We start from the raw sequence: 26,582 nt of genomic DNA, 5'->3' as shown, positions 1-26,582 counted from the left end.
TTGTGAAATGGAGGAAGAAACATGAACTGTGTACTGTAAAGTTCCTGTCGAGCTCTGACAAAGTGCCACACATCAATAGTCTTTTCTGATCCTTCCTTTAACAAATGGCCGATGAATCCACCGTTGTAAGTGTGTAGTTTGCTGAAGCACTCGTCAGAAAAATGACAGGAGCACAGCTCAAGGCTGGGGCTATAATGCTGAGGTATTTTTGCAAAAATAAACTTCAACCACTGACTCTTCGCAGCCTCATCTTTGGGAATGAAAATAACACAAGTTTTCCCTCACTTTTCCAATAATATCCTGCTGAGCACAGCGTATTCGAACATGATTCAACCGGGATCTGCTACAGCGTTCTTCTTCTTCTTGCAACTGTGTTTGTGGGTGGGGCCGTAGGTTTCAATTCTCCGAGGTTTGTGCGCACAATAAATGAGCGGGGCTTAAGTTCTATATCAACGTCGCGGCTAAATACTCATTATCAGGACGATTCATTTGAACCACTATGAGTCACTACTACGGACAATTTTAGCTTACCTAACTAAAACCGAACTAAATTGTCCGTAGTGTATGTGTATGAATGGCTTGCAGCTGGAAGGGCATTAGTTACGTAGAACATATGCTGGATGAGTTGGCGGTTCATTCCATTGTGGCGACCCCAAGTTAATAAAAGGACTAAGCCGCAAAGAAAATGAATGAATGAAATTCCGCACACGTCAATTGTTTGAATCACTAAAAAAAATCTAGTAAATGCAATGAATATTGGCCAGATTAGGTTTACGTAATGAATTTTTGACAGTATTTCCTATAATATTTTCTTTCTTCTAGAAAAAGCCTTAAGCAGGTAGCACACCATATGCGCCAGTTGGCACCGCGATACGGCGCACACATGACAGTTGAAACTATCGCACATCAGGCGTGCACATTCGCACCTTATTTCAAATGAAACTATTCAGATGGCGCTCTGTGGCGCGAAAGAAATATGAACGGTGTCCTGAATCATAGCTGGGTGTCGCGGACAGCCGCTAACTTGCAGCACCGGTGTGTGTACCCTGATAGAAATCCATGTTTAAAATTCTGAAATGCATGGCGCTGCATCCCAGCCCGCAATGACATGAGGGGCCCAGATGAGGGCCTCACGGGCGTCAAATGTGGGCCCCATTACAGGCTTGCAACCGGGATTCACATTGGGGCCAGCCGTGGAAGCCCAGACGTACTAAAAGTGGGACCTGTAAGGGTACTGCATAGGTCCTAACCAAGTGTGCCGCAAGCCTGCGTTTGAGTGAAGGTCTCGGCCGTTAGATCGCCCCCTGGGGGCTGGCTGCAGTACAAGTCATAAAGCCCGCCTCCTCCGTGTTAATGAAGGAGACTTGAGCCCAAATAAAAAAAATTATTACACTTGCAATAAACTGTCCCGAAAGATAGTTCTGGTGGATTAAGGCACTGGTTATTGTGCTGTAATAGGTGCAGATCCTCATTTTTGTAAACAGTTTGTTTTTAGCAGTAATTTAATGCTGGGCGTGTCATCATGATTGACAACTGTGATTGACAGTTTCTCAAAGGAGACCGTCTGAGCTTCGGCAGAAGACTAAAGTGTTATTATTCGATTTCTGTGTTATTTTACCATGACAAAATGAGTTCAGCAGTAAACTATAGTTTCTGACATACACAATCCTGGTGGAACACTGTTTATTCGCTAAGGTCAGGGCTTTTTTCGGGCTTTATTAGTTTGCTGATACACGTACGCCTAGCCACCCAGATAGCAAAACACACTCGGTCCAGTTCCAGCTAGATTCTCGCCTGCCGGAGACTTACCCCTCAGAGCTCAGACTGACTACCTCTGCTGGACCTACTACGGATGCCTGGACTCACTGCCCGATTCCAGCCCGAGTCAATCGAGCCAGATGCGGCGGCCGAGCGAGCCGGCGCTGCCGCATGCGAGCCGGAATCAGCCCGCGACGCTGCGAGTTGCGCTGCGGCCCGGAGCTGGCGCGATTGAATATATAAAACCTTCATATTTGTTACTGTTATTACATCCATTTGTGTTGATATGACAGCAAATGCATGCTGGGAAGTTTGGGGGGCGTGGTTGATTTTACATAAAGGTTTTGGTTGGAAGCTCGACTCCACTCATTTTCGCGGCTCCTCCTCTGGCTCCATCAGACAGTCCTTCTGCGCATGTCAAGGCTCCAATTTCAGCAGTCTTTTGCGACAGTTTGTGCCCGTCAAGCAGGCGTTTTGCCCTCAAGGCGTTCAATGGGAAAAGGGGCTGTCGCGTCGTCCATATTTTTTACAGTCATTGGTCCTAACTGGGAAATTCATGCCACACCCATTTGGGCCCCACCTGCCCAAAGGGGTTTAAAGTGAGTTTGCACCCGTTGATGCCCAGATGGGTTTTAAGTGGGATCTGTGAGGGTCTTATGTGGGCCTTAACCGGGCAAATCATGAAAGACCCATCTAGGCCCCACATGTCATTGCTGGCTGGGATGGTGCGACACATCACCGAGGGGCACATCTAGTGTGCGACCCCCTTTATTTGTTTTATTTTGGTTAGAATAAAAACATTTTTGAACCATTTTAAGGCCAATATTATTACCCCCTTTAACAATTTTTTTCTCGGTAGTCTACAGAACAAACTATAATACAATGACTTGCATAATTACCTTAGTTAAGCCTTTAAATGTCACTTTAAGCTGTATAGAAGTGTCTTGAAAAAGATCTAGTCAAAGATTATTTACTGTCATCATGGCAGAGATAAAATAAATCAGTTATTAGAGATGAGTTATTAAAACTATTATGTCCCGAAATGTGTTGAAAAAATATACAGAAGGGCTAATACTTCTGACTTCAACTGAATGTCAAACGCAACACCTTGGACCTGAGCGTGGCATGGAAAGTCTGTTAAATGGGTTGCACAATAAAAGCAGCAGCAGCATCAGTGTTTGCGTCACTGAAGCCGGCATCGGGTCAAAAGCTGCATCAGAAAGGGAAAGGCCACACATTCGAGATCTGTTTATGCTCCATCACGAAGGCGGGTGACTTTCGTCCTTTTCTCAAACGGCTGAACAGAGCTGCGGTGGAGATTAAAGTTCATCTACAGGTTTCTCAAGAAAAGACGGACCGCTTTCCATCACTAATGGCTCTACGCAAACCGCTGAGATGGACGTGTGAATATGAACATGTGGACGTCAAAAGGCCAAGACTATCAGTTTAACCATGAAACACACACGCCTTCGAGGTTCATTGAAGAATACAGACGTAGGCTGAGCATATCGACCAAATCTCACTTCCACCGCGACCACAACATCCTGCGCGATCTTCAGCTGAACAGAAACACACACTGACTGACACATCTGTGCGCTTAAATGTCACACACTGTAAAATATAGCCGTAAATGAGCAGTTTAGTGTGTTTTGGGATTCATGTTTTTATTTCTCCTAATATATTTAGGTTTTTTAAAACCTAAAGGTGACTCTTATGAACATTTTTAATAGTTTAAAGTGCTATATTGTCTGTATATTACGCTACAAATACCTTGTAATAAACTGCCAGTAGGTTTTCTGTTATTTTAAAGCAAGTCTTTGTTATGTATCGAGAGCCACAGAGTAACGTGAGCAAACCACTGAGAAGAAGTACTAAGAGTAACTGTGTACGCATGAGGAAGCTGTCTGAAAGGGATGTCTGGGTGCTAACCCACATTGTATCCAAAAAATAAAACATAAAACCACAGCTGCACAACTCAATTGTAGATTTAAATGTGCACCTCACTAGAGGTCTGCATTCCCGCGGCTGTCCCGCGGGCGCCGCAGGACCTGACCAGATTTCTGCGGCGCGGGAATAAATTTCCGAATAAATCGCAGGAGCGGTCGGTAACGGGCTTAATTTGGGACGGGAGCGGGCTGTCTAGCAATATTGAGGATATTGCTATGCAAATGAGAGAGAGAGAGAGAGCTTTCCCAGATAGCAAAATACACTCGGGCCAGTTCCGGCTAGATTCCCGCCTGCCAGAGACTTACCACTCAGCCCGGCTCCGGCTGCCGGACTCCGGATGCTTGTGGACTCACTGCCCGATTCCGGCCCGAATCAATCGTGTGTGTTTATACAGACAACTTGGCTGTCTGGACTGTATAGCTGGGGGATTTTCGGTTTTGTTCTCCCCCGCTCTTTAGCGGGAACGGGCGCAGCGGGCAAAAAACGGTGCGGTTCGGGCAGCGGGACAATAAATTCTTAATATAAGCGGGAGCGGTCGGGTTCGGGCTAAAACCTGGCGGGTGCGGGCGGGAGCGGGATTCAAAATTTAGTCCCGCGCAGATCTTTACACCTCACCTCTCCTGTTCCCACCAAAACTGTTGGTCGGGAGCTCCACATGGTCAATATGCATGGCTGGCTGTTCTAGCTTTTTAACCGTTTAAACTTTTGGTCACTTGTGCCAATGCCAAACATTAGTTTCAATGGTGCCAGCAGTGAAAATCGTGTGCTGTGGACAATGTGAAACGTGTATTGTTCTCTGATGAGTCTTTCCAACATCCAGGAGAGTTACGGTGTGGAGAAGCTCCAAAGAAGTATCCCACACAGACTGCTGCATACCCAGAGTGAAGCATGGGGGTGGATCAGTAGCCGCGTTTTCACTATCATGCCTAAAGCGAGCTAAGCGCCAGTCGCGTTTCCACTGTCACTTCCGGGGCCTGATCGGGCCAAAGCTGGGCTTCCTCAGGGCCAGCGGCCAGCCTTTTTCTGCCCGCCGAATACCTTGGGCCAAAGAGGGCCAGCTGGGGCTTTGGGGCTAAGTGAAAGGAGACACACTTTGCCCGAGTCTGGTACAGATGGCGTGCCGTCATTACACTGTCTTCATTTTAATGGTTTCGTGAGGACGCAATTGTGTGCTTTATCTGCCTGATACCCGCTGAAGTGGGTGATGTTCTGGGGGCAGGTTTTGTGTGACGCGCTGCCAGCTTCTAGCCCAACCCTGCTGAAAAATCCAGCCTAAACCAGCCTAGGCTGGTTGGCTGGTTTTAGCTGGTCGACCAGGCTGGTTTTAGAGGGGTTTTGGCCACTTCCAGGCTGGTTTCCAGCCATTTCCAGCCTGGTCTTAGCTGGTCAGGCTGGGAGATGACCAGCTAAAACCAGCTTGACCAGCCTAGCCAAGCTGGGAGTCCAGCCAAAACCAGCTATGTCCAGCTTAAACCAGGCTGGTCAAGCTGGTTTTTGCTGGATTTGGCTGGTCATTGGATTTGGCCAGGAAACCAGCCTGGAAACGGCCAAAAGCCCTCTAAAACCAGCCTGGTCGACCAGCTAAAACCAGCCAACCAGCCTAGGCTGGTTTAAGCTGGATTTTTCAGCAGGGAACAGTGGAAACGTGACATGATTTCAGCATCACTACATAACCTCCCGGGCGATTGGCCCGGCCCAACCCGATAAAAACCCTGGCTCACACTGGCCCGACAGTGGATATGCGGCTAGTGATGGTTTGGGCTGCAATTTCATGGCCTTTCCCTAGGCCCATTACCTCTGCTAGATGGGCACGTCACTGCCAAGGGTTACCCAACTATTCTGGAAGACCATATGACCCAATGGGTCAAACACTGTATACTGCAGTGCAGTGTATCAGGATGATAATGCACCAATACACACAGCAAGACTGCTGACAGAGTGGTTTGATGAGCACGAAAGTGAAGTTGAACATCTTTTATGGCCTGCACAGTCACCAGAACTGAATATTATTGAGCCACTTTGGACTGTTTTGGAGGAGCAAGTCAGGAAATATTTTCCTCCATCAGCATTGCACTGGACTTGTATCTGTCATTCCCAAGACAAATCGATGCAATATTGGCCACAAAAGAAAGATCGACACTACACTCATGAACTATTGTGGTTAAAATGGATGTGAACATATTTGCTGATGATCAAGATGATTCAAAGATCCCGGATAAGGCTGTGTTATTAGTCTCAGCTGTTGTTAACATAGACTTTTACGACTGACCAATCAGAATCAAGCATTCCAGACAGTTAATAATGTCACATACACTATCAATCTAATCCTTGCAGATTGCTGGTAATAACACAGATTGCCAAAGAACTACAAATCCGCTGTAACATGGACTACAGTTCCAGTCATACACCACACACACACACACACCAGTACCAGATCACAAATGATTACACTCACACAGCTGGGAGCTGCTCGAAGAAGGCTATTTAAACAACACACACAGACACACATCAGTGCTGAGTCTTGTTATTCTGTTTGTAAACATTGTGATGTGTTTTGCCTTGCCTTGTTTTGACTCTCGCTTTGTTTCAATTGTTTATGTTGCTTGCTTCCTGCCTTTTGATCATCCGCCTGTTTTATGACCACGATTCTGGATTGCTCGTATGCATCTGTTTGCTTCAGTGTTGACTGTTGCTTGCCTGATGATTCTTAGCATTATAAACCCTGTATTTGGATCCGCACTCTCTTGTCAGCGCCTGTTCACATTACAAATAAGCAACAATAATGCATGGTGTATATAAAAAATTATGTTTTTATTTTATTTTATGTACTTTAAACAGTGTAAACATCACATTGCACCAAATACACAAAACAATGCTCATTTTAACGTCATACGTTAGTCATTAGTTTGTCCATTAGTCATTAGACTTTCTTCGAAGGTCTATTCATTTTAGCTCTGCTTCCCCACAATCTGTTTTGTTTTTGTGCATCATTCTGAAAATTACCAATATTTGTTCTTTTTATATGAAGGATTCAGTACCTGATGTCCCCCGAAATGGTTATGATTATTATTGTTGTACACACGCCGTACTTTCCCAAAGCCTGCAGTTAGTCTTTACTAGCGCTGAAGGGATTGTGGTTTGAGATGTCTGGTAACGATGACTAGTCTTTTTTTTCTGGCCAGATAACCTATTAACACACTTAGCGCTGGGTGGTGATGGCTGTTTAACCGTTTGTTGTGTTCAGACCTGAGCTGTGTCTGCCGTTCGCCGGGCGTTGCTGAAACCTCGCTCTCCCGCAGCTCCTCAAAGCCTGATACTAACCAACAGTCACACCTTCATCCTGGAGATCAGAGAGGGAGCGTCAAACACAGAGCCAAATGAGTCTTCACTTCTCATATTAGTCACTAGCTGCAGAAACAACACCGTCAACGTTTCAGAACTCTCAAACTATACTACACCTTCAGACTAACTAACAGTTTGAATAATGATTAAAGAAAGTTTGTGCATGTTTCTATTTGCTGATGTGAAATTAAACGAGGTACTTTATATTTAAAGCAGAAAATGTAACAGTTTGTGGATGTTTAGATTTAGATGTGAGCTTGAATGTTTGTAAATAAGAATTGAAGAAAGTTTGAGTCTTTTAAACTTAAACAAACCAAAAAAAAATTTTTTAAAATCAAAGTTTGTGCATACATGCCCGTCGCCAAGGGGGGAGTTCGGGTGGTACGAATGACCCACCTACATGGCCAAAATGTCCAGAATTTTTCCTTTTAATTATTTTACGTAATTTTTAACGATTATTTTATAATAAAGTATCATTTTAAGTGAAGTTTTATAAACTAATTTCGAGAAGAGCACGTTACATGATTGAGCACGGCTGGCTGCTTATCTGTAATCAGTAATAATCCAATCAGAGTGATCCTAGTTTGCAATAAATGGATCGTTTTCTCCATACTGCTCTATCTTCGTTTTGGAAGAATACCCCCTTCCGCCCCATCTCCTCCTTTTCCTCCCTTTTCCAAGGGAGAGCTCTCGAGACCTACCTGATCTCGGATCTCCCAATTGACCTTATTCTAAAATGCGGAAGTGCGGCTATTTTCGCGATTGTCTTAGAACTTCCGATTCAGTCGCCTATGGGAGAAATGACTAGGAATAATAAACGGCAGAAAACGGTCAAACTACTTGCTCTACAAACAAATGTTTGCATGACTATACAGACCAAGTAGAATAATATAACAAGGGAATATCAAATTGCAACATCAAGCAGCGTAATGAGCAGTTTTTAATGTCTAAAAATGAATGGAAGTGAATGAGACCGGAAGTCTCGAGCCAAAAAGATTCAAATGGCAGCGCCCGCTCGTCGGCGGAGAATAAGGTCAATAAGCTTGTTTGAACGGGCGGAAGCCTTGGGCTCAAACATCTCCGAGCTCAGGGTTCTCTCCCGCAACAGCATGCCAAACCTGCTATAAACGCCAAGCATATCTAAGTGGGAACTCTTGAAATAACTATGGGTAGTAATTCGAACCCCATGGAGCCTCAAAGTTACAATAATGTGATGCGAGTCACATGAGTGGTAATGTTTGAATCTTTGATGAGACATTCTATGGGTAGCTGTCACTACACAACAAAAAGTGTCATGTTATGCTTGATCAAAACAGGAAAACAAAAGGTGCGGATCCAAGTGCAGATTTATTTACAGTGCATCAACATAAAACAAGGTGTTCAAAGTACAAAGTAACAAATAAACGACAAAACCAGAAACTAAATCAGAGACAAGGCTCAGGAATAATAAACTCGAAAAACTAGACTTACTGCAAAACAGACGAGAAAAACAAATAAAACACAAACTAGACTATAGCAAAAATACAAGAACAAGATCAAGAAACTCGGTTTGCAAGAGTTACTAGGACTGGGGACAAGAACAACAAGGAAGGACACGACGATCAAAAGTGGTGGAATGATAGAATATATAGTCCAGATAATCGACGGTAAAACAGATACAGCTGTGATGACAGATCAGTGTATGTGTTCCGGTGTATGAGTGTGGTAAGTATGGAGTTGTAGTCTTTTTGGGACGCTGTAGTCCATTCTGAGTCCATTGAACTACAGCGCCCTCAGGTGGTCACGGACAGTTGTGACAAAAATGCGCTAATCCTATCACGTCTGCTTTTAAGACTGTTTCAACTGCACTTCGTTTATTTTATTGTGATCGGATATAAATCCGATCACTCAAATCCCTTCAGAAGGTGGTCTGGGATACGTTCCAGACAAAACTGGACAGGTCTAATCATTTTTTTAGACAAAATTAATTGAAATAAAATAAAATATGAACTAAAGAGAATCTGACCTGCAGGTGAGCCTTTACAGCCATACACACGTAACGTGCAAAATCATATTAAACACACTAGTGGTGGGCCGTTATTGCCGTTAACGTGTTGCATTAACGCGAGACTCTTATCACGTGATAAAAAAAATCACTGTTAATCTATTCTCAAAGTTGGGTTGGGAGCAGGGTCTATTCTACGCAAACCATGATGACTTTCACCTTGATATTTTAGTGCGGATGTATACCTGACCGGTGAGCTGTCTGACAAAAAAAGTGACCTTTTGGATCTTTCATTTACTTCAAAGACATACTGACTGCGCTTACATGGACATCTGTAATGTAGTTATTTGCCTTAATAGACAATAATATAATGAAGGTGTTTACGTGAAGTGCTTTCATGTAAGAGTTTCCTGTAATTTTGAGTGACTTTAACTGCAGTTCGGCAGTTTCACTTTAACTCATGAACATTTCATTCATGCCCCCGTGACAAACTGGTGTTTACTTCGGTAATGCCACTAATATCTGCTTAGTCCACACGTCTTAATTCCATGTCTGTTTAGTTCAGTTATGACTTTAGTCGGATTCAAAAATTGCTGTTTGGAGCTTTTGTAGGCCTACAGTTGAACATTCATGTTGAACTGAATAAACAGTTAGTAAACACAAGTACATCTTATTAAACATCATTTATTTTCACCACCAATTATCATAGTAGAACAGTTTCTCAAGCAGTTTGTGATGCATTTTGGAAACAGGAGATAAGCCCCTGGTCTAATGCGCCACCTGGCTTGAGAAACCCATTCTCAAAGACTTATTATTTGGGTAGCACACATATTCTGAATGCCTTCGGCAGAATTCAAATGAGCCATTTTAATCTAGATTAATTCTGAGATTACAGTGAGATTAATCTAGATTTAAAAAAATTTATTATTCCCACCTATAGTTTAGATTAACCCGTAAACTTAAAACCTTAAAAAACAACTATTCTTAAAAACAAAATTATGAAAATGTTTGCGCAAGATTTGATTCATCAATGAACTTAAAATAAGTTAATGTTTTGTGCACATTTAGATTTACTTGTGCACTTAAAAAAGCTATAATCCAATGTTTAATAAACATTTAATAAAACAAAATTTGGATCTTTAACAAAACTAAATAATGTTTAACAATAATTACTGAACTAAATTTGTGCATGTTTAGATTTAATTGGGATTTTAAAGTTCCCAGCGATGGGTTGCAGCTGGAAGGGCATCCGCTGCTTAAAACATATGCTGGATTAGTTGGTGGTTCATACCATTGTGGCGACCCCAGATTCATAAAGGGACTAAGCTGAAAAGAAAATTGTTAAATGTGATTTTAAAATAATGTTTTAAAATAATAACAAATAAGTTTGTGCATATTTGGATTTACTTACAACTTTAAATGTAAAATAAATAACTCAAAGTCTGTGCATGTTTAGGTTTAACTGTGATTTTAAAATAAAATCATGTTTAAAAATAAGTCTGTGCGTGTTTAGATGCTGTGGAACGGCTTATGCTTTGATGTTTTTGTGCTTTGTCTGCTATCAAGTACAATTATGAAGACAAATGCGTTGGGATTTTCAACAACCCAACCAGTTCTTTTTTCACCAGACGAGTGACCTTATTCCTCAACTACAAAAGCATTCCAGAGAGCCTGGTGCATTGTGGGTGTCCATTACGCCCCAGCGGGCATCAGTGGGCGGCCGGCTGGATTAAGGGTGCGGTCAGATGGCAGATTCAGCTCTTGGGAACTGGACGTCTGCCCGCTCTCATGAGTTAACGGCTGAACCCAAACTGATGTGGACGTGTGTTTGAGAAGCTCGCTAGCTTTGGGTACAAGTGTCTGGGAAAATAAAGCATGTAAATGTTAGATGCAACTGAGTGTCTATGCGAAAACAGTGTGATTGGGAGGCAGGTTTTATACCTATTGAACTTCAACCGGTCACTAGTGCACTTCTAGAGAGTCAAATAAGGTAATTTACTGAATCAGCCAATCAAATGGCAGCAGATGCATTCAAATGTAGCATCCGGATGCGGAGGAAATGTTTACATGCACTTTGGTACAGTTTGGTTCACCTTCAGGGCCTTTCCACTATGTTCCCTATCTAGTATCTGGTACCTTTTTTTTTTTTTTCAAAATGCGGGTTGCCAAGCCATATACTTTATAAAGACGTGACATATACACTCTGCTGATCACCGATTGGTCAAAAAGAATCATCCCTCCCAGCATCAAGACACTAAACTTGCTGTAGATTAACTAATGAAGAGTCATTCAAACGTCTTCACCTAACCCTCTCTCCTTTTGTCAGTTGTTCTTGCACATCCGCCATGTTTGTAGTTTGTTTACACTTTTCAGCTGCGCTTGTAGTTCTGATCGATTGTGCAGCATGCAATGTTTTCATCAGCTAAAGCTGCCTACTGCTGTATTGACGTTTCAAACAACTAAAGCCTGACTTATACTGTGCTTCTGCAATGAGTGATCGCTGTACCCCATGGCGGATCCCCTGCATGAACATCAAAGGCATTTATAGCAGGAAGTGAGGTTTCTGTGGTCCGCTGTGTCGAGTTTCTTTGCCGGTTTTTGCAAAAGTCAGAAAAGTGTTGTCTGATGCTATGGTAGCAGTAGCTCAAACTTACACTCTTTATTTAAAAAATAATATTAATAATAATAATTTGCCCTCAAAATCTTTAATCAACCATAATAACCTTCTCTGACCCCTCGAAACCACTTTTTTCCACTTCGGGTCACATGGAATGCCTTTAGGGCGGGGCTATCAGTCCTTAAGGGTGTAATTATCAATCTTTAAGGCGGGACTATCAGTCCTTTAGGGGTGGGGCTATCAGTATTTTAGGGCGGGGCTATCAGTCTTTAAGGGTGTAATTATCAATCTTTAAGGCAGGACTATCAGTCCTTTAGGGGTGGGGCTATCAGTATTTTAGGGTGTAATTATCAATCTTTATGGCGGGACTATTAGTCCTTTAGGGGTGGGGCTATCAGTATTTTAGGGCGGGGCTATCAGTCTTTAAGGGTGTAATTATCAATCTTTATGGCAGGACTATTAGTCCTTTACGGGTGGGGCTATCAGTATTTTAGGGCGGGGCAATCAGTTCTTAAGGGTGTAATTATCAATCTTTAAGGCAGGACTATCAGTCCCTTAGGGGTGGGGTTATCAGTATTTTAGGGCAGGGCTATTTGCATTTAGGGGCGTGGATGTTAGTGTTTCAGGGCTATCAGTCCTTAAGGTGAGACTATCAGTCTTTAGGGCGTAACTATTATTCTTTTAGGGCGGGGCTGTTAGTTCTTAAGGTGCCACTATCAGTGTCTTTTAGGATGGGATTATTATTCCTTTAGGGCAGGGCTGTCAGTCTTTTCGGGTGGAGCTATTAGTCCTTAAGGTGCCACTTTCAGCTTTTTAGGGCAGGGCTGTCAGTCCTTTAGTGCGGGATTATTATTCCCTTAAGGCGGGGCTATCAGTTCTTGAAGTGGAACCATCAGTCCTTTAGGGTCGGGCTAGTAGTCCTTGAAGTGCCACTAACCCTTTTTTAAGGGCAGGGCTGCCTGTCCTTTAGGGCGGGATAATTATTTATTTTAGGGCGGGGCTATCAGTCTGTAGGGTGGGATTATTTTCCTTTTGGGTGGGGCCATCAGTCCTTTAAAGTGGGATTATTATTCATTTAAGGCGGGGCTATTAGTATTTTAGGGCGGGGCTATCAGTCCTTAAGGGTGTAATTATCAATCTTTAAGGCGGGACTATCAGTCCTTTAGGGGTGGGGCTATCAGTATTTTAGGGCGGGGCTATCTGCATTTAGGGGCGTGGATGTTAGTGTTTCAGGGCTATCAGTGCTTAAGGTGGGACTATCAGTCTTTTAAGGTGGAGCTATCAGTCTTTAGGGCGTAACTATTATTCTTTTAGGGCGGGGCTGTTAGTTCTTAAGGTACCACTAACAGTCTTTTAGGATGGGATAATTATTCCTTTAGGGCAGGGCTGTCAGTCTTTTAGGGTGGAGCTATTAGTCCTTAAGGTGCCACTATCAGCTTTTTAGGGCAGGGCTGTCAGTCCTTTAGTGTGGGATTATTATTCCCTTAAGGAGGGGCTATCAGTTCTTGAAATGGAACCATCAGTCCTTTAGGGTCGGGCTAGTAGTCCTTGAAGTGCCACTAACCCTCTTTTAAGGGCAGCGCTGCCTGTCCTTTAGGGCGGGATAATTATTTATTTTAGGGCGGGGCTATCAGTCTGTAGGGTGGGATTATTTTCCTTTTGGGTGGGGCCATCAGTCCTTTAGGGTGGGATTATTATTCATTTAAGGCGGGGCTATCAGTTCTTTAGGGTGGGATTATTATTCATTTAAGGCGGGGCTATCAGTTCTTTAGGGTGGGATTATTATTCATTTAAGGCGGGGCTATCAGTTCTTTAGGGGTGGGACTATTAGTCATTAAGGGTGTAATTATCAATCTTTAAGGCGGGACTATCAGTCCTTTAGGGGTGGGGCTATCAGTATTTTAGGGCGGGGCTATCAGTCCTTAAGGGTGTAATTATCAATCTTTAAGGCGGGACTATCAGTCCTATAGGGTGTAATTATAAATCCTTGAAGTGGGACTATCAGTCCTTTAGGGGTGGGGTTATCAGTATTTTAGGGCGGGGCTATCTGCATTTAGGGGCGTGGATGTTAGTGTTTCAGGGCTATCAGTCCTTAAGGTGGGACTATCAGTCTTTTAAGGTGGAGCTATCAGTCTTTAGGGCGTAACTATTATTCTTTTAGGGCGGGGCTGTTAGTTCTTAAGGTGCCACTATCAGTCTTTTAGGATGGGATTATTATTCCTTTAGGGCAGGGCTGTCAGTCTTTTAGGGTGGAGCTATTAGTCCTTAAGGTGCCACTATCAGCTTTTTAGGGCAGGGCTGTCAGTCCTTTAGTGTGGGATTATTATTCCCTTAAGGCGGGGCTATCAGTTCTTGAAGTGGAACCATCAGTCCTTTAGGGTCGGGCTAGTAGTCCTTGAAGTGCCACTAACCCTCTTTTAAGGGCAGGGCTGCCTGTCCTTTAGGGCGGGATAATTATTTATTTTAGGGCGGGGCTATCAGTCTGTAGGGTGGGATTATTTTCCTTTTGGGTGGGGCCATCAGTCCTTTAAAATGGGATTATTATTCATTTAAGGCGGGGCTATCAGTTCTTTAGGGGTGGGGCTATTAGTATTTTAGGGCGGGGCTATCAGTCCTTAAGGGTGTAATTATCAATCTTTAAGGCGGGACTATCAGTCCTTTAGGGGTGGGGCTATCAGTATTTTAGGGCGGGGCTATCAGTCCTTAAGGGTGTAATTATAAATCCTTGAAGTGGGACTATCAGTCCTTTAGGGGTGGGGTTATCAGTATTTTAGGGCAGGGCTATCTGCATTTAGGGGCGTGGATGTTAGTGTTTCAGGGCTATCAGTCCTTAAGGTGGGACTATCAGTCTTTTAAGGTGGAGCTATCAGTCTTTAGGGCGTAACTATTATTCTTTTAGGGCGGGGCTGTTAATTCTTAAGGTGCCACTATCAGTTTTTTAGGATGGGATTATTATTCCTTCAGGGCAGGGCTGTCAGTCTTTTAGGGTGGAGCTATTAGTCCTTAAGGTGCCACTATCAGCCTTTTAGGGCAGGGCTGTCAGTCCTTTAGTGTGGGATTATTATTCCTTTAAGGCGGGACTATCAGTTCTTTAGGGAAGGATTATTATTTTTTTAAGGTGAGGCTGTCAGTTCTTGAAGTGGAACCATCAGTCCTTAAGGGTCGGGCTAGTAGTCCTTAAAGTGCCACTAACCCTCTTTTAAGGCAGGGCTGCCTATCCTTTAGGGTGGGATAATTTTTTATTTTAGGGCGGGGCTATTAGTCTGTAGGGTGGGATTATTTTCCTTTTGGGTGGGGCTATCAGTCCTTTAGTGTGGGATTATTATTCATTTAAGGCGGGGCTATCAGTTCTTTAGGGTGGGATTATTATTCCTTTAGGGCAGGGCTATCAGTTCTTTAGGGTGGGATTATTATTCTTTAGGGCAGGGCTATCAGTCCTTTAGGGTAGGCTTATTATTCCTTTGAGGCGGGGCAGTCAATCCTTAAGGTGCCACTATAACTCTTAAGGCGCGGCTGCCAGTTCTTTAGGGTGGGATTATTATTTCTTTAGGGCGGGCTGTTAGTCCTTAAGGTGTCACTATCAGTCTTTTAGGGTGAGATTAATGTTCCTTTAGAGTGGGGCTATCAGTCCTTCAAAGTGGGATACATGTTCCTTTAGGGCAGGGCTATCAGTCTTTTAGGGTGGGATTACTATTCTTTTAGGGTGGGGCTATTAGTTCTTTAGGATCGGATAAATATTCCTTTAGGGCGGGGCTATCGATCCTTTGGGATGTTATACCCTTTAGGGCGGGGCTTTTAGTCCTTGGGTGGGATGTTATACCCTTTAGGGCGGGGCTATTAGTCCTTAAAATCAGACTATCAGTTCTTTAGGGTGGGGCTATCAGTCCTTTAGGGCAGTCCTTTAGATAGGGCTATCAATCTGAGAGCCATTCTTTGCTCTTTGTTTTCATCATCATTGGGCATTTGAAAGCATTCTGCACCAGAGGGTGCTAATGATGATGCTGGTGGACAGTAATCCTCCACAAATGAGTACAAACCGGCATTTAAATCTTCCTCCGTTTTGTTAGCAGCGCCGATCTTCCAACGACCCAAGTGGTTCCCAAAGGAAATCATGCATTGTCATACGTTCTCATTTCAGACAGATTCAATCGGCTGTATGTCATGTTAGAGTAACAAAGAACAATCTTAACTTCCACTAGGGTGTTTTAGGTAGTTGCAATGGTGTATAACTGTTTGAACATGTTGCTATGGAGTTGCTAGGGTGTTCCAAGCATGGCATTTGCCTCCCTCAAATGTGTATGCCTGGTTAGTTTGGTTAGAGAATCATTGCCCATCGTTGAAGAAAGCAGCTTATTCACACTTTACAAATGACTGTGCAAACGCACAGTGTGTGTGTGTGTGAGTGTGTTCTCAATTCTTAGGGACTGAAAGGATTAGATTAGATCAAGAGCAACTGAAAATAAGCCGTTTCACTTCACTGGAACCACAAATGATACCACAGCCCAGGGTGATCTCAGGCTATACTACTCATTTGTGCAACATATACTTTCTCCTGTACTTGAACACAAATAAATGTGTCCGGTTTATTTAATTATTTACTGAATACATCAGAGCAAATCCAGGGAAAACGCATGTATGCGTGCCAGAACTTTGTGCTGTAATACCTATGAAAACAAATGAAATACTGTTGGACAGAGATAAAAAGAGCCGCCTGTGTGTGTGTGTATGTGTGTGTGTGTGTGTATGTGAGTCAATACTGTAAGTTTATCTGAGAGTTTTCCTTCACCTGCTGACCTTCTCGTTGTCAAACACGAGTCTTCAAAGTGTGTGTGCGGGTCACTGCAGATGTGTGATGCATCGATCCGCTATTTCTGTTCTCCTGCCGTCTCAAAGAGCTGGCACACATTCAGACGGCTCCGCCGAGAGAGGCGGGAATCAATTTTCACCAGCCCTCCTGGTCGTATCAGAGACAAAAGAATCAGAGGGAATTCTGGGATAGAACTGAGATTACAGGTCGCCGATGAAAAGCGCAAGGTGGGTGGGTTTGACACGGGTATCTTCAGAGGGATCGCTCACCTAAAAATGATCCTGTCAGTCATTATTTGCTCACCTCGTGATGTTTCCAACTGGTTTGACTTTAGTAAAAAAAAACGTTTAACACAATGTGAGGGAATGGAAACTAGACCCTGCTGAAAAATCCAGCTTAAACCAGCCTAGGCTGGTTGGCTGGTTTTAGCTGGTTGACCAGGCTGGTTTTAGTGGGGTTTTGGCCATTTCCAGGCTGGTTTCCAGCCATTTCCAGCCTGGTCTTAGCTGGTCAGGCTGGAAAATGACCAGCTAAATCAAGCTAAAACCAGCTTGACCAGCCTGGTTTAAGCTGGACATAGCTGGTTTTGGCTGGGCTTCCAGCCTGGCTAAGCTGGTCAAGCTGGTTTTAGCTGGTCAGCTGGTCAGCCTAGGCTGGTTTAAGCTGGATTTTTCAGCAGGGGAGCTACACTAATATGAATCAATTTCTGAAAAATGCTTGCATGTTCAATCTTTCCCGAAAAAACTGAAACAAAAGAAAATCCTTTCATCCCCGTTCTGTGAATGCGTTAAAGAAACACACCCCTTTTTAATTTATAAATAAGCTAATTTTACAACTTCCCAAGAGTAAAAAGGTGAAGTTTTACAATTTTTTAATCCATTCAGTCGATCTCTAGGTCAGCTGGGAGCACTTTTAGCTTAGCTTAGCATAAATAATAGAATCGGATTAGACTATTAGCATCTAGGGATGCTAATTTTACAACTCCCCTAGAGTTAAACTGTGAAGTTTTACAATTTTTTAATCCATTCAGCCGATCTCTAGGTCTGCTGGGAGCACTTTTAGCTTAGCATAAACAATAGAATCGGATTAGTCCATTAGCATCTAGGGATGCTAATTTTACAACTCCCCTAGAGTTAAAGTGTGAAGTTTTATAATTTTTTAATCCATTCAGCCGATCTCTAGGTCTGCTGGGAGCACTTTTAGCTTAGCTTAGCATAAATAATAGAATCGGATTAGACCATTAGCTTCTATAGAATCGGATTAGACCATTAGCATCTAGGGACGCTCATTTCGGTTAATTTTGCCAACGGGTTTACTGGTTAACCGGTTAACAGTACCTATTCACATGCATAAATAGCATGTGGCTACCATGTTTTAGCATGTTTTCCAGCATAATTAGAATGTTGCTAGCCTGATTACCATGCAACTAGCACATTGTCATGTTTCATTGACATGATACATGATTAGTATGTCTCTAGTACATTGCTAGAATGATTATGTTATTAGCATGTTTCCAGCATGATTAGCAATGGCACCAGCATATTGGCAAGTTTCATTAGCATGTTGCTAGTTTGATTCATTAGCAGGTTTCCAGCATAATTAGTATGTCACTAGTAACTAGTACTTGACTAGCATTATTATCACATTGTTAGCATGATTCACGTTATTAGCATGCTCTCGGTATGTCACTAGCATGTTGTTAGCATGCATCAACCATGATTAGCATGTTGCTAGCCTGATTAGAATGTCATTGTGATGCTGTTACCATGCCTCTATCATGGTTAGCATGTTCCTGACATAATTAGCATGGCACTGGTACATTGCTATGTTACATTAGCATGTTTCCAGCTTGATTTGTAAATCAGTAGTTAATAGTACATTACCAGCATGATTAGTATGCCATTATCATGTTGTTAGCATGCTACCAACAAGTTGTTTGCAGGATTATCATGTCACTAGCATGTTGCTAGCATGATTAGCATGGCACTAGCATATTGCCATGTTTCATTAACATGTTTTCAGCATGTTATGTCACTAGTCATGTGTACATTGCTAGTATGATTAGTATGTCATTAGCATGATTAACATGTTTACCAGCATGCTGGTAGCATGAATTACATTTCAGTAACATGCTGTAACATATTTCCAGCATTATGAACATGGCTCTACGACATTGCCATGTTGTATTAGCATGTTTTACAGTCAATAGCATGTTGCTATCATGATTAGCATGGTTCTAGCACATTGCCATGTATTATTAGCATGTTGTCGGCATCATTAGTATGTCACTAGTACATTGCTAGCATGATTAGCATGTCATTGGCATTTGACAGCATGATTAACATGTTTACCAGCATGCTGTATCATGTCACTAGCAAGTTGTTAGCATGTTTCCAGCATGGTTAGCATGTCACCTATACATTGCTGCATGATTAGCACATCGTTGACATGATTAACATGTTATGAACATCCTGCTGGAATGTCACTAGCATGTTGTTAGCATGTTTCCAGGATGATTTGTATGCCTGTAATCACTTATACATTTGCTAGCATGCTCATGTTATTAGCATGACATTAGCATGATTAGCATGCATGCTGTTGGATTGTTACTAGCACATTGTAAAAGCGCTATAGAAATAGTGATGAATTAAATATTTTTTTAACAAATTTCCAGCAGGATTACCACATTGCTAGCATTGGTTAGCATGTTACTCTCATTTTCAAGCATGATTTTCATGTTAATAGCATGATTCCAAAATGATTAGCGAGGGACATCAGGGGTAAAATGGATGTAGCCTGAAATATTTAGGAGATGTGTTTACAAATTTCACTTAGAAGAAGAAAATGGAAGAAAGAGAACAACGCCTGTCCTCCGCCATTTTAGCTGAATTGGTCAGATGACCTAAAATGGAAGTCGTTTTCAAAATGATTTACTTGAGAGAGCATTTTCAAAGAGATTGTTATATTCTAATACACCATCTCAGTGTGAACCGAGAGCAAAAATGTAGAGAAAATCTGAGTTTTTAAATGAAAACCTATTAGACTTCTGTTCTGCATTTGAGCACATGTTAAAAAAAGCACACCTAGAGAACAGACAGACATTACATAACATTTAGCAGCATTTCTGGATAATGAGAGCTCTACTTACTGCATAATTAGTAAACATTATGTGCTCATAATCATGCTGGGTTTTAGACTTTCAACCTCTTTGAAACTCATTAAAGTCAGAATGGGGCATTAATGAAACTCGGGATGAACTCAAGGCAAGTTCAAAGAGGAAAACTGCAATTAAAAATGCTCAAATAAAAAAGGAGTTGGAGAAGATCTGCTGAACTTAAAGTAGATGACAGACTCACTCATGAGAACTAGTGATAGTATGCAAGATCATAGTTACTGTGTGTTAAATCCAATCCTCAAAGTGAGCATCTATGCATATTATTTACAACAATGGGTGAAAATTCTCAGTTTTCTTTTAGCTTTATTAGCTTTGGCACACAAAAAGACCAAAATATATCATGTGTCATTCTATTTTCATCCGCTTATCCGGGGCTGGGTCACTAGGGCAGCAGTCTTGGTTTATACTTCTGCGTCAAGTGACCGGCGTAACCCACGGCACATGCAACGCGCGTAGCTGTGCATTTATACTTCTGCGCACTGTCTTTGTTGCTCTGCATTAACACTTCCGAAACGCTAGTTGGCAGTGAGGTGTTAATGTTCCTCTGTGTCGAGTTTCTTCGCTGCAGTTTTGCTTTTCCTGAACACTTCCGGGATGTACAAGTGGCTCAAACTCGCTGATTTTGAGGCAGGAACCGGCGGACGTGCAGCAACTTTAACTATGAGGTAAACACAAAACAAAACTTTCCATCCGGAGCTCCTTCACGGGACTCCACACTTGTAAACAATCGCTACATTGGGTTCGCGACATTCGCGCGGCTCTCGGTCCCGCCCAGACTCGTCAGCTCTACCAAGCCGACCAATCACAGAGCTTGCGCTACGCGTCGTTGCGACTTGTAGTTAAATTTTTTGAGAGGTGCACGTCAGTGACGGCGACAACCACGGTGAAGGGCTATGCGTCAGCGCCGTAGCATACGCCGGTGTTTGACGCAGAAGTATAAATCAGCCTTTAGGAGAGAACTTCAGACTTCCCTCTCCCCAGACACTTCCTCCAGCTCCTCCAGGGCATCCCATGCCAACCAAGAGACATAGTCCCTCCAGCGTGTTCTGGGTCTTCCCCGAGGCCTCCCTCAGGTGGGACATGCCTGGAACACCTTCCTAGGTAGGCATTCTGGAGGCATCCAATCAGATACCCAAGCCACCTCAGCTGACTTCTCTCGATGTGGAAGAGCAGCGGCTCTACTCTGAGCTCCTCCCAGGTGTCAGAGCTCCTCATCCTATCTATAAGGGTGCGCCCTGCCAACCCTGCGAAGGAACCTCATTTCGGCTGCTTGTACCTGAGATCTTGTCCTTTAGGTCATGACCCAAAGCTCATGGGAATCCAAAGGAACGTAGATTGACCAGTAAATCAAGAGCTTTGTCTTTCGGCTCAGCTCTTTCACCACAATGGACCAGTACATCGACCACATTACTGCTGCCGCTGCACCAATCTGCATGTCAATTTCACGTACCATCCTTCCCTCCCTCATGAACAAAACCCAGAGATACTTAAACTCCTCTACCTGGGGTAAAGACTTTCTTCCAACCTGGAGATGGCAAACCACCTTTTTCCGGTGGAGCACCATGGCCTCGGACTTTGAGGTGCTGATTCTCATCCCAGCCATGACACACTCGGCAGCAAACCACCCAAGTGCATGCTGAAGGTCCATGTTTGAAGAAGCCAACAGAACAACATCGTCTGCGAATAACAGAGATAAAATCCTGTGCTCCCTGAACCGGACCCCCTGCAGCACAAGGTTGCGCCCGGTAATTCTGTCCATAACAATTGAGAACAGACTTGATGACAAAGGCCAGCCCTGCCAAAAGTCAACATGCACTGGAAAGACGTCTGACTTATTGCCGGCAATGCGAACCAAACTCCTGCTCTGTTCATACAGGGATGAGACAGCCCTTAGAGCGCCTCTGACCCCATACTTCCACAGCACCCTCCACAGAATGCTACAAGGGACACAGTCGAATGCCTTCTCCAAATCCACAAAACACGACCAAAATATATGATAAATAATACATGCAGTGGCGCAGTAAGTAGTGCTGTCGCCTCACAGCAAGAAGGTCGCTGGGTCGCTGGTTCGAGCCTCAGCTTATTTGGTGTTCTGTGTGGAGTTTGCATGTTCTCCCTGCATTCATGTGGGTTTCTTCGGGGTGCTCTGGTTTCCCCCACAGTCCAAAGACATGCGGTACAGGTGAATTGGATAGGCTAAATTGTCCGTGAGTGTGTGTGTGAATGTGTGTGTGGATGTTTCCCAGAGATGGGTTGCGGTTGGAAGGGCATCCGCTGCGTAAAAACTTGCTGGATAATTCCGCTGTGGCGACCCCGGATTAATAAAGGGACTAAGCCGACAAGAAAATGAATGAATGAATAATACATGCTCATTCATGTTCTTCAACCCATGCCATTGGTCAGTCAAACACATAACCCCGCCTATAAACTCACTCCATTGGTTGATTTTCTGACCATTTTTTTTTCTACATTTGTCATTATTTGCTCACATTCTTGTGTTTAGCTACAAAAAATGCCCAAAAATCCTGTAGATAACTTTTGTAACTTTTTTTTTTATTTTAAGATCCACTGAACTCACAAAATCTTGAAGCCATTGTTAAGTTGAGCTCAATATATATTTCAGAATGTGATAAACATGTTATAAACATTTCCGCACTTTATTTTTTTACTGTGTAAGCATACTTAGCAAAGATAGTCCTGGTTTAAGTCAGTTAACCGCATTTGTTAAGGGCAAGTTGTAAAGAAGGTTTAGGGATAGTACCTGGTTATTACTCGGTTTAAGTAATGACTATAGTACGTGCATTGTCACAGTGACCAGACTTTTGAGGTGCAAACTGGGGACATTTTCGAGATCAGTGGTCAAAACGGTATTGAAACCTCAGGATTAAAATATCCCTAAATGAGCAGTTTACTGTATTTTGTGATTCACGTTTTTATTTTTTCCTGTTTATTTATGCTTTTGAATTGCATTATGGGATCTTGATCTTTCTTTCAACAACTTTTAACCTTGAACAGTTGGGAAAAGTGACATTATTGAATATTTTTATTAGTTTAAAGTGCTATATTGTCTGTGTTAGTGTGGTATATTATGCTACAAACACCTTCTAATGTAACTCCCAGCACATTTTCTGTCGTTAATAGAGACTTATTTCTCTATATATTATTTCTTATTCATTACATTATTATTTCAAATGACTAAAATTTCAATGGGGGAGGCAGTGGCGCAGTAGGTAGTGCTGTCGCCTCACAGCAAGAAGGTCGCTGGGTCGAACCTCGGCTCAGTTGGCGTTTCTATGTGGAGTTTGTGTGGATTCTTCCCAGAGATGGGTTGTGGCTGGAAGGGCATCCGCTGCGTAAAAACTTGCTGGATAAGTTGACGGTTCATTCCGCTGTGGCGACCCTGGATTAATAAAGGGACTAAGCCGACAAGAAAATGAATGAATGAATAAAATGTCAATAAAAGTCACTTTGTTAAACTGTAGAGTTGAATTTTGAGCATCAAAAGGCAGAGATCAGCTTCACCTTATGCAATTCACAGCCATAAATAAATGGAAAACACACAAAATGGAAGCTTTTAAGTACCTATTAGTTTCAAAATGCATGACATAGTTTATTTTTAATTAAACCATCACCAGTCTGAGATAAGACAGCGAAAAAAATGTGACCAACCCTGGAAAATAGATGCATCTAGTCACTCTAAAGTATACCGTATAAGCAGGACTTTAAAGTAAAGTGCTACCCAAGGAATGGGAGTTGATCTAACTGCGTAATTACATAACATATTCAGCAGGATTGCAGCTTTTAAACCTCTTTAAAACTCATTAAAAGCAGAAAGTGGCGCTAATTAAAAGTCAGGACGAACTCTACATAAAACAGTGCATTTCTGAACTCAAATCAGGTCATGAACTCCAGACTAACACTACGGTAAGATGATAGTTACTAGGTGTGTCCCAAATCACACACACTTGTGAACTAATAAACGTCATTTGTAATCGACTGGGAAATTATTAGAAATAAATGACTACACAGCTCATTGTGTGAGTTAGTAAGTGCAATTCAATTCAAGGTTATTTGTATAGTGCTTTTTACCATAGTTATTGTTTCAAAGCATATTATTGCATTACCATCAAATTAAGTTATAAGAAAAATATATGACAAAAAGCCACGAAGAACTAATGTTTTTTGGTTATTTTTATGTAACTAATATTAATCGGTTAATCACGTTTCAACTAAGCTTTCTTAGTTATGCAAAGTCGAACTTAAAGAGCCCCTATTATGGGTTTTTGAAAATGACCTTCCATGTAGTGTGTAAGTTCAAGTTCATTTATTTATAAAGCAAATTTAAAAGCAGTCACAAGACTGACCAACGTGCTGTACATGAGACAAGGTAAAAAAATAAAAAGACAGAACAGAAATAAAGCTAGAGAAACAGCTGTAAAAATATTTAAAAAATAGCGGTAGAATGAACTTAAAATAATTTTAAAAAGCCAAGCTAAAAAGGTAGGTTTTAAGCTGGAGTTGATGGAGCCATTCTGATCTCAAGGGGCAAGGTGTTCCACAACCAAGGACCAGCCACAGAGAAAGCTCTGTCCTCTCAATGTTTCAGCCTAGACTGTGGAACTGAAAGAACCTAAGACCTAAGAGTTCTCACAGGAGTGTAAAAGCTGATTTATACTTCTGCGTCAAACGTCGGCGTATGCTACGGCGCTGACGCATAGTCCTTCGCTGTGGGCGTCGGCGTCACTGACGTGCACCTCTCAAAAAATGTAACTACACGTCGCAACGACGCATAGCGCAAGCTCTGTGATTAGTCGGCTTCGTAGCGCTGACGAGTCGGGGCGGGACCGAGAGGCGCGTGAATGGAGCGATTGTTTACAAGTGTGGAGTCCCGTGAAGGAGCTCCGGATGGAAAGTTTTGTTTTGTGTTTACCTCATAGTTAAAGTTGTTGCACGTCCGCCGGTTCCTGCCTCAAAATGAGCGAGTTTGAGCCACTTGTACATCCCGGAAGTGTTCAGGAAAAGCAAAACACCAGTGAAGAAACTCGACACAGAGGAACATTAACACCTCACTGCCAACTAGCGTTTCGGAAGTGTTAATGCAGACCAACAGAGACAGCGCGCAGAAGTATAAATGCACAGCCACGCGCGTTGCATGTGCCGTGGGTTACGCCGGTCACTTAACGCAGAAGTATAAACTAGCCTTAAGGATGAAGCAGCTCTGTGAGATAGGATGGGGCTAGATTATGGAGGGATTTATAAACCAGTTAAAGCACTTTAAAATCAATTCTGAATTGCACAGGCAGCCAATGAAGGCCTCTTAGAAGAGGGGTAATGTGGTCATGTTTTCTGCGATTACATATAAATCTAGCAGCAGCATTTTGGACCAGCTGAAGGCGAGAAAGCTGGGATTTTGACATGCCACAGTAAAGTGCATTGCAGTAGTCTAACCGTGATGTATTGAATGCATGGACAGCCATCTCTAGAGTGGTGGGATTTAAAAAGTGTTTAACTTTAGACAGCAGACGTACTTGATAAAATCTGGAGCCAATAACCGAACTGATCTGTGTAACACTCTAAGTCAGGGGTGGCCAACCCTGTTCCTGGAGAGCCACCTTCCTGCAGATTTCAGTTGCTACCCATATCAAACACACCTGAACCAATTATTAAGGACCTGAACACCATGTGATAATTACAGGCAGGTGTGTTTGATATGGGTTGCAACTGAAATCTACGGGAAGGTAGATCTCCAGGAACAGGGTTGGCCACCCCTGCTCTAAGTGAAGAGAAATATCCAGCTAAGGCTTAAATCTGAAAGTGTACCTTGTTTAAAACTATTCATCTATAAAAAAAAAAATCGACTCACAGTGCCAGCGGTGTAGTGGTTAGTGCGTCGACACATGCACTCCGGAGCTCACGGCGACCAGAGTTCAATTCCCGCCTCGCGGTCCTATGCCGATCCTTCTCCTCTCTCTGCTCCCCACACTTTCCTGTCAATACTATCTACTGTACTGTCCATTAAAGGTAAAAAATTCCCAAAAATAATTATATATAAAAAAAAAAGTCAATTCGAATGAATCGCCACTGTAATGAGTCTTTAGCTTGACGTCGAAATGGAACTCAAGCCCCACCCATTTGCTGCGCGCACAGACCCGGGAGAATTAAAAACCCCTGGCTCCGCCCACAAACACTGTCGAAAGAAAAAGAAGACAAACACTGTGGCAGATCCCTGTTAAATTGCTCTGAAGTGTGAGGCAAAATTTGTGTTACTATCCCGACCCGCAGATGAGGCTGTGAAGAATCAGTGGTTGAAGTCTATTATTGCAAAAATACCTCAGCATTATAGCCCCAGCCTTGTACTGGGTTCCTGTCATTTTTCTGACGAGTGCTTCAGCAAACTACACACTTGTAGGGATTCGTCAGACGTTTGTTAAAGGAAGGATCAGAAAAGACGATTGATGTGTGGGACTTTGTCAGAGCTCGACAGGAACTTCAAAATGTATTTTATAACATCTTCAGTTAGACAGACGACGCTGTCCAACATTCATCCCAAATGCTCCGGAGAGAGCTGAAACATGAATTTTTCCCTATAGGCTTTATGACACTAAGTTAGGTGATTCCCTTTATTTAAAGACGTGGCTTATTATATCTTAAGTAAAGGAAACTGTTCAGTGTTTCAGCACATAAGAGCAGCACATAATAAAATATTGCGTATATTTCGTTGCGCTCAGCAGCTATGCAATAATAAAGCTCTTTGTGTATTTAAAATTTCCTTTTTTAATTTTACCACGTCAGATAAAAACAAACACACTTGTTTGAGGACACAGAACACATTTTGAACTTGCAGTTTTCCCTGATGCATCTGTAAAGTGCTGCGCAGCTGGAAGACAGAAAAAAGGTTGCCTAGTTTCTGCTTTTCACCCCAGAAATGCTGTTTGCATGATTTGATTAATGT

General features: G+C 42.6%; 1 long non-coding RNA gene across 1 annotated transcript in view; it reads right to left on the bottom strand.

Annotated features, from left to right (window-relative positions):
* Window positions 1-6,490: 6,490 nt before the first annotated feature.
* LOC141381122 (uncharacterized) overlaps window positions 6,491-26,582 on the bottom strand; it is a 51,949-nt gene continuing 31,857 nt past the window's right edge. The window contains exon 3 of the long non-coding RNA XR_012400792.1: window positions 6,491-7,045. This is a non-coding gene — a long non-coding RNA (uncharacterized lncRNA). The remainder of the gene's footprint in view (window positions 7,046-26,582) is intronic.

Source organism: Danio rerio, chromosome 3 (genome assembly GCF_049306965.1).
Source record: "Danio rerio strain Tuebingen ecotype United States chromosome 3, GRCz12tu, whole genome shotgun sequence".
Taxonomy (NCBI): domain Eukaryota; kingdom Metazoa; phylum Chordata; class Actinopteri; order Cypriniformes; family Danionidae; genus Danio; species Danio rerio.
The sequence above is the reverse complement of the archived record's forward strand: the minus strand, read 5'-3'. Positions and strand labels throughout refer to the sequence as shown.